The sequence below is a fragment of the Salvelinus namaycush genome, chromosome 16 (assembly GCF_016432855.1).
Source record: "Salvelinus namaycush isolate Seneca chromosome 16, SaNama_1.0, whole genome shotgun sequence".
Classification (NCBI taxonomy): Eukaryota; Metazoa; Chordata; class Actinopteri; order Salmoniformes; family Salmonidae; genus Salvelinus; species Salvelinus namaycush.
This window is the reverse complement of record NC_052322.1, coordinates 20001952-20009886: the sequence shown is the minus strand read 5'-3', so window position 1 is coordinate 20009886 and position 7935 is coordinate 20001952. Positions and strand designations below refer to the sequence as shown.

At 42.3% G+C, this 7935-nt stretch overlaps 1 pseudogene; it reads left to right on the top strand.

Annotated features, from left to right (window-relative positions):
• The first annotated feature begins 572 nt into the window (after positions 1–572).
• Positions 573–5454, top strand: LOC120061550 (annotated as a pseudogene).
• The last annotated feature ends 2481 nt before the right edge of the window (positions 5455–7935 follow it).

Below are 7935 nucleotides of genomic sequence, written 5' to 3'. Positions count from 1 at the left end.
GAATCAGGTATCAAGTTTGATCATTAACCAATTATCATTTTAATGCGCCTGTGATGTCGTTGCCAATAAAGTCTCCGTCACCAAGCAGACGCGTAATAGGATCCGTCTAATGGACATCTGCCTTGTATCTACCACATAACACAACATAATGACATACTATTTATTGCATTGCTCTGCTATCAATATGTATCTGTTGAAACTGTAGCATTTGGGTGTATGTAGTTTTATGCATTATAATAACTAGGTAGAGAATGGTAAGAAATGTAGTAACATCAATTGCCACATGCCACAATGGACACATGCTGAATGAAATGCAGTGCCCTGGCATTGTGCAAGAAAGATGCTGATAAACAGCTGGATTCGGTGGGTACATTTACGACAAAGGTCTGAAGAGACATCCAGAGGTTGTGTCTCAATGTAAAGTGTGTCAGGTGGATTGTACCTGTGTTTCTGTGGGGGTTAACTTTAACTACGCTTGCTGCCTCAGCAAGGGTTAGCCTGTGTGAGCAATACTGTGTGAGTACTGTACCGGTTGGGCCTGAGCTAGCCAGCTGTCCCTGTCCAAGGCAAATATGACTCTGCCTGCGTACACTGGCGCCAGAATCTCAGGCTGCTGGTCCATGAGGGCCCGAAGGTAAGTGTGTCTGTTTACTCAGTGTTGTCCATGCTTATTGGATTGTATGCTATCTGTCTGTGTTTGAACACTGAGCAACCACAGACAGGGCTGTGGAATTCATTCTGCCTGTGTGTGTGTTGAGGGTGTTGTCCCATCCCATGTCATTTGAGACATGCTGATGATGAGAGGTGCAGGTAAATGGAGGATCTATCTACCAAAAACATATGTTTTGAAACTAACCAAGATGTTTTATGTTGGTGCTTTAGTGGAGCTTGAACAGTACTAAATGTGGATTCAGAGTCTGATGTAACCGTTAGGCTGTTTTTTAACATTCAATTGAGCTGGATTATAAACAAGGGTGTGATGGTGTTGGTATAAACCTGTCTGTGACGATAAGGACCATTATAGTCCTGTTATAACACTCCAGCTTTGACTGTAAAAGGATATGACCCTCACTGCCCTCTCTCAGATTTGAATAAAACGAGAACGTTTAAAACATCCTTCACTTTTCTGTTATCTGTACTGTAATTCTACCTACAGCTCTTTGTAAATAACAGGTTAAAACCCTTTCCTGCAATCAAATGACCAAATCGCCCTCTAGTGGCCTCATGGGTGGAATTATTTATTTTACACCGAAAATCCAGTGTTTCTATGTGAAACGTTTTTGTTATTTTTCAGTCTTCTGTGATGTATATAATGTGTCATATTGGGATGCAAACTCAAAATGTAATACATTTCAACTCTATATCTGACATGGTACAGGTGACTTATTTTTTAAACTAATAGTCGTGTGTGAGGTGTATACTTTTGTTTCAAAGAACATTTGGTTAAGACTGCCAAGAAACACTCTGTGTGACCCAGATTTAGCCCACTGCTGTAAATGATTGATGGTATGATGATTGTTGTGTTACAGTGGTAGTGGGGAAGACTCGTTGGACCGGCTCCTGCCTGGCCCCCCTATCACCGCCGTACGCAGGAAGAGCACATCCCAGACTAAGACAGAGCCGCCCCTGCTCCGCACCTGCACACGCACCATCTACACAGCAGGCAGACCCCCCTGGTACGATGAGCATGGTGCAGAGTCCAAGAGGCCTTCGTCATCGGTACAACATTCATGGGTGTATGCCTTATTTTGTTGTCAGTGTGTGAAGTGTTACTCAGGTGTTTTTGCTGTTATATGTGGTGTTGTAATGGTCTTTCCTTATTGTTGACAGGTTGTTGTACTCAAAAATACATGTGTGTTTGTCTGTGCAGGGTTGTGTGGGGGCAGTGCCTCAGGGAAGACCAACGTGGCCAATAAGATCATTGAGGCTCTGGATGTCCCCTGGGTAGTGTTGTTGTCCATGGACTCCTTCTACAAGGTGAGAGTCCGTCATTAATTTGGCTTGCTTGGGCTTTAGCCTTTCGGAGATGCTACTGTATGTTCTTCACAACAGCCTGGAGCCTTATTGACAGACATGTCACCCTTATAATACTGTATGAATGAGCCTACCCACAATCCCTCACTCTTAATGATGTTAATCGCATGTGAAGCACATGGGGAAGAGACTGTCTACAGCCTGGGTAATCCCATCCTTCCCTCCATCATGTCTATTTATAGACCAGCAGGGAACAACATGCATCCTGTCCCATGGACTCAATATGCACGAATGCATGAATACGCACATGCACACACGTACAGTTATTTTTACACATTCACCCTTACCCTGTGAATGATCCCATTGAGTTTCTGTGTCCATCCATCCCTGAAGTTTGTTCTCCTGTACCCCCTAGGTTCTGACCTCTGAGAAACAGACCCTGGCAGCCAGTAAGTAACGACTACAACTTTGGTCACCCAGGGGCGTTTGACTTTGAGCTGCTGGTGGCCACCGTGCAGCGGCTCAAACAAGGCAAGAGTGTCATGATCCCAGTGTATGACTTCACTACACACGGCAGACAGAAAGACTGGGTGAGTGCAGAACTAATGAGAGGCCATGTACCAAGTGAAAACTGTAGATTCTCCTGATATATTTATCCACCGTAAACATTATTGGATAGAGATAACTTGCAGCTGTTGCAGTTCTGAGCATTTCTGTTGTCTCTGTCTCTCCCCTCTTTAGAAAACTGTGTATGGTGCCAGTGTGGTCATCTTTGAGGGGATCATGTCCTTTGCAGACAAAGAGCTTTTGGAGGTAAGGCTGTATGATCATCACATGTTTACGGTTTCTGATCTCTTTACTGAATCAGTCGAGTCGTCTGTGACTGCAAGGTACAGGAACATAGTGCTCTCTTGTTGCTCTGTCTGTCTCCAGCTCCTAGACATGAAGAGCTTTGTGGACACTGACTTAGACATCCGGCTCGTACGGGCGGGACATCGAGGGGGTCATCAAGCCATAAAACAAGTCTGTGAAGCCTGCGTTTGAGCGGTACATCGAACCCTACATTCGGCTGGCAGACATCATTGTGCCATGAGGTGAGTGATTTAGCACTAACCATTCGAAATTTCAAAAGTGCAATATTTTGGTATCTTCCAATCTTTATTTAATATTTGTTAGCCATTAGGAGCTAATACCCATATGACGGCATATATATCCTGCAGATATACTATTATTTCATAGCAAATTTTCTGTGCAGATATTTTATCATGTTAATTATGAGGTAGCCATATGAGCTAGCGAAATGTTTCTGACCAAGTGAAAATATGTTGTTTCCAAGTGAAAATATGTTGTTTCCAAGTGAAAATATGTAGAATGTGTACCTCTGCCAGGTGGTGGTAACATGGTGGCCGTTTACCTGATAGTCCAACATGTTCACAAGCAGATGGAGGAGGTGAGTGAGCCACAGAACACTGTGCATGAGAAGATGGTGCCACACAGTGGCAGAATGCTGAAGTGTCTGTAGAGGCATAGTGAAGGGATGAGTGGCTGACATCTGCCTCTTTCTCTCTTTCTTTCTGTTTCTTTCACCCTTTACTACATTCCCGCTCTCGATCTCTATCTCTTTCTCTCTCTCTTTGTGCAGCCCTGAGCTCAGTGTCAGGTAGGCTTATACACATCTCCTACAGCTCCTCCCTCGTTCCACGCCTCTCTTCCTGGTGTTATTCACAATACCCCCACCAGGTGTCTCAGTGTGACTACATGGTTGACTTCTACTGAAGAACTAGTGGGGACTCCTGGCCTCGGCCCAGCAGACTCAGCCCCTCCCCCAGACCCTCAGAGTGTTGGAAAGTACGCCTCAGGTCAAAGGCCTGCACACCATCATCAGGTCAGATCACAGTCTATGGGTCTAGAGCGAAACTAACGTCCACAGACACTTCTGTCTTCCAGACGGTATTTGCCGGGTCATGGAGCTTAGCAATGAGAGGCATTTAGGTCTTTTCTCATTCTCCTCTCCAACTCATTTGTGTAATCCAGGAATCAGGAGACCAGTCGAGACGAGTTCATCTTCTACCCCAAGAGGTTGATGCGCCTCCTATTGAACATGCTCTAACATTCCTGCCCTCTCAGGTATGTGGACATTTTTCACCATATTATAGTGTATTTAATTGTAATATGTTATTTGGTTTGATAGTGATTTGACATAATGTAACTGACTTTATCCCTATTGTATCATGTCACAGCCCTGCACGGTACAGACCCCACAGGGCCATGAGTATGAGGGGAAGAGAAGCCTCAGTGGAAAAGGGGTGGGTACTATACAGTCATTGGTAGTACTCCTATTTTGCTCCCATGTGTGTGTTTAGTGTTCCTTTCTAATAGTGCAGAGTTTGTGTTTGTAACCATTCTGAAGCTGGATCCTCCTTTCTCCAGGTCACAGGTGTGTCCATCCTGCGGGCAGGGGAGACCATGGAGCCTTCCCTGAGGGCGGTGTGTAAGGATGTCCGCATCAGTAAGATCCTCATCCAGACCAACCTGGACTCAAGAGAACCAGATGTACTTTAGAATGTAGCAGAATAGAATAGTTCTTTATTGGCTGAAGAAAGAAGTGGCCTTGTTTAGAATAGTCACACTTATATCCACCTCACTTGGTGTCTCCTTAGTAACCAGATCTGCCTCCTCTACCTCCTGATCGTATCTCCGTGGTAACCCTGTTTCTCCTTCCTCCTCTCTCTGCCCATCCCTTTCCAGCTGCATTACCTGCTTCTGCCCAAAGACATCAGTGAGGACCATGTCATTCTAATGGACAGCACTGTGTCTACAGGCGCTGCGGCCATGATGGCTGTGAGGGCCCTATTGGTAAAGTAGCAATTGACATCCCTATCCCAAAATAACTGATAGCCCCCCTACTTCATAATTAATCATTATAGTAACCATAGAATTATAATTAGTAGTTCTGTTTCTATGAAAGTAACCCCCATTACCCACCATACTAAATGTCTGGGTTTTAAAAAGATGGCATAGCATTGATTGTGTGTTGTGTTAAATGAGTGTTGTGATGTATCTGTGCAGGACCACAAGGTGCAGGAGGAGAAGATAGCGCTGGTCTCTCTGCTGATGGCAGGGTTGGGGGTGCACTCGGTGGCCTATGCCTTCCCCAAGGTCAAAATCCTCACCACCGCTGTGGACATGGGTGTTGATGACTTCCTCCAAGTCATTCCTGGGATTGGTGGGTTTGGCTCTGCTGTAGCACTCCGGTTATGTGTTATGGACAGTGGTGGAATTCAGCGATGTATGTATTCTGTACTCCGTGTAATGTAAGTTAACTCTGTGTCATACAACTCAAACTGTGTATCTGTGTGTTCTGTTGATACAGGGGACTTTGGGGACCGCTACTTTGGGACAGATGGTGGAACATCAGGCTGGAGTGATGATGAGGAACAGGAGCGACCAAAACAACAAATAATGAACTTGATTCTGTGAAACACAAGGTTAAAGGCTAGCCTTGTGAAACCAGACTGTGTGCTTGCCAGATCAGGCTGGTTTAACAAGGCTAGTTAAGGGCAGAACTCCCTGGCAACACCAGTCACATTCCATTAAGCTGCTATACAGTAGATCGACCCAACAAAGGGTCTCTATAAACAAGTCAATACTCAAATGTATGTACAACAAGACATTTGTATATGGTTTATATTAGATGTTAATGGGTCATTATTCTATTTATATGGTTTGATTTTTCAGTTCTGGACTGCTCAAGCAAGCTAATGTTTATAATGTATATGGTGTTACATGAAACTGAATCAGTTTCATCCTCTCTCAAGACACTATCTTGAAATTACCTAGCTATTTGTTTTTTATTATCAGATGATAATTGGCAATTGTATATTAAATTTAATCTTATTGAAAGTTTATCTATGTTTTGTTAGGTAGAGAAGCTTTCTAGCCTGTAGGGGGGAGCATTGCTCAATTATAGTTGCTGTGTTGCCATGGTGTGTGTGCTCCCAGATACTCAAAGTACACTAGAAACCATATGACGGCCTGTAATTGGTGCATTTCATTCAACTCATTTCATTGAGGGAATTGACAAATCGTGTACAGGGAAATTGCCCATTATTTTCAAGTATTTGAAAAGGTTTTGAAATTTGAAAGGTAGTGAGTGGAAATGGTATTGAATCCTCTCCACCCCTGACAGAGATGATCGAAAACAGTCACTAGAAATGTGCTGAGGATGATCTTCACCTGAACAAAGAGATCGTGACATGTCCTGATGCTAAATACCAAATATTAGATATCTTTGTATTTTTCTTACCCCGTTTTTTAAGGGATTTGACATCCATTTATAAATTACGTTTATTGTATTCATTTTTACCTAAAATAGTATACACACATGTATGAGTGTTGAATGTATTTTATCTCTGCCTCTATGATTGACAAGCATAGCCTACATTTAGTCATGAGAGAACACTGTTTTGGGGAATCTCTTTTTCTCTGTGATAACCCTTCCAGAGTGGGTGACTGATCATGGATGTCATGCTGTATTCTCCAAGACAGCACAAGACCCCGCCTGCCCATGTGACTACTGCCTCAAGGTTAACCTGTTACTATGGAGACAAGCCCACCAATGAAAATTCAGCAGACGGTTGCGATGTTGACTGCAAGCTTTTTGTTTTAAGGGTGACCTATTTTGTTCTACAGCTAGTCAGACACATACACACACACACATAAACAAGGATACTCACACACATTGAGATTTATAGACTGTAGGAGGTATTGTCTAACAGGGTTAACCCTGCCATTTGTTGATACTATAATTATAAAAGACAACAAAACATTATCACAGTATAGGCTGTATTCTTTTTTTCCTAAAATGATTTTACCAAAGATGATGAATGCAGAAAGAATGTCACTCAAACATTTTTACCAAACCATATAAAAATAGATTACATAATTTAAAAGAAAATACGAATAAATAAAAATAGAATGCCACTCAAAAGCATGAATGTCCAGAAACAAAGGCTTTATTTTAAAACATTTCATTTTCACTGAGAGCTGCACTCTCTTCCTTTACGGACCCCTTTACCCCTCCTTAGTCTTTGCCCTCGGCCTCTAACTTGGTCCATTCTTGCAAACAGCAACTCAGAGGTGACCTTTTTTTATGCTTGAATAAGGACTGATTGCTGATTGAACAACCGTGCAAACAAGTTTTGCACACGTGCAGAAGAGGTTCACATTCCTGGGAGTAATTTGTACCAGCTGTGACCAAATGTTAGAATTTGGTTTTGTCACGATTTACTCAACTGAGTTTTGCATCTTTTATGGAGTTGTGTTAAGTGTTTTTCAAAAATGTGCTTAGCATTTGCGTTGCGTGTGAAAGTAACAAGAAATGATTTACCGTTTCCCAAAAATAATACTGTTGTGCTCATTAGGTTATGTTAGAGATCAAGTGTAATATTTTGACATGGAAAATTTGAACATTTATCTCTGGGAAATGTATGAGAGTGTAATTCTGGAATAAAGTGAATGGCAGATTGTCATGTGAGGAAACAATCCTCCATACATCTACTTGACGGAATCAGACTTTCTCAATGCCTTAACAGCCAATGAAATAATGTTTTCCGGTGATAAATCTATAGCACTATTGCAGAACCTTTGTCTTCCATTAGTCATCACCAGTGTTTTTCAGAGTTGCCTTTGGTTTCAGGATCAGTTTGATATTGCTATATGTTTGGCCTACAATGAGGGTTAAAGGCAACCGTGTGTTTGATTTGCGAGTTTGATCTATGTCAATGCTTTGATCAAATCCAATTGTGTTTGTCACATGCTTCGTAGACAACGGGGTGTAGACTAAAAGTGAAATGCTTTCTTACAGGTCCTTTTCCAACAATACACAGTTAAAGATAAAATATCAAATAAGAAATAGTGACACGAGGAATAAAAACACAGTGAATAATGAATAATGATAAC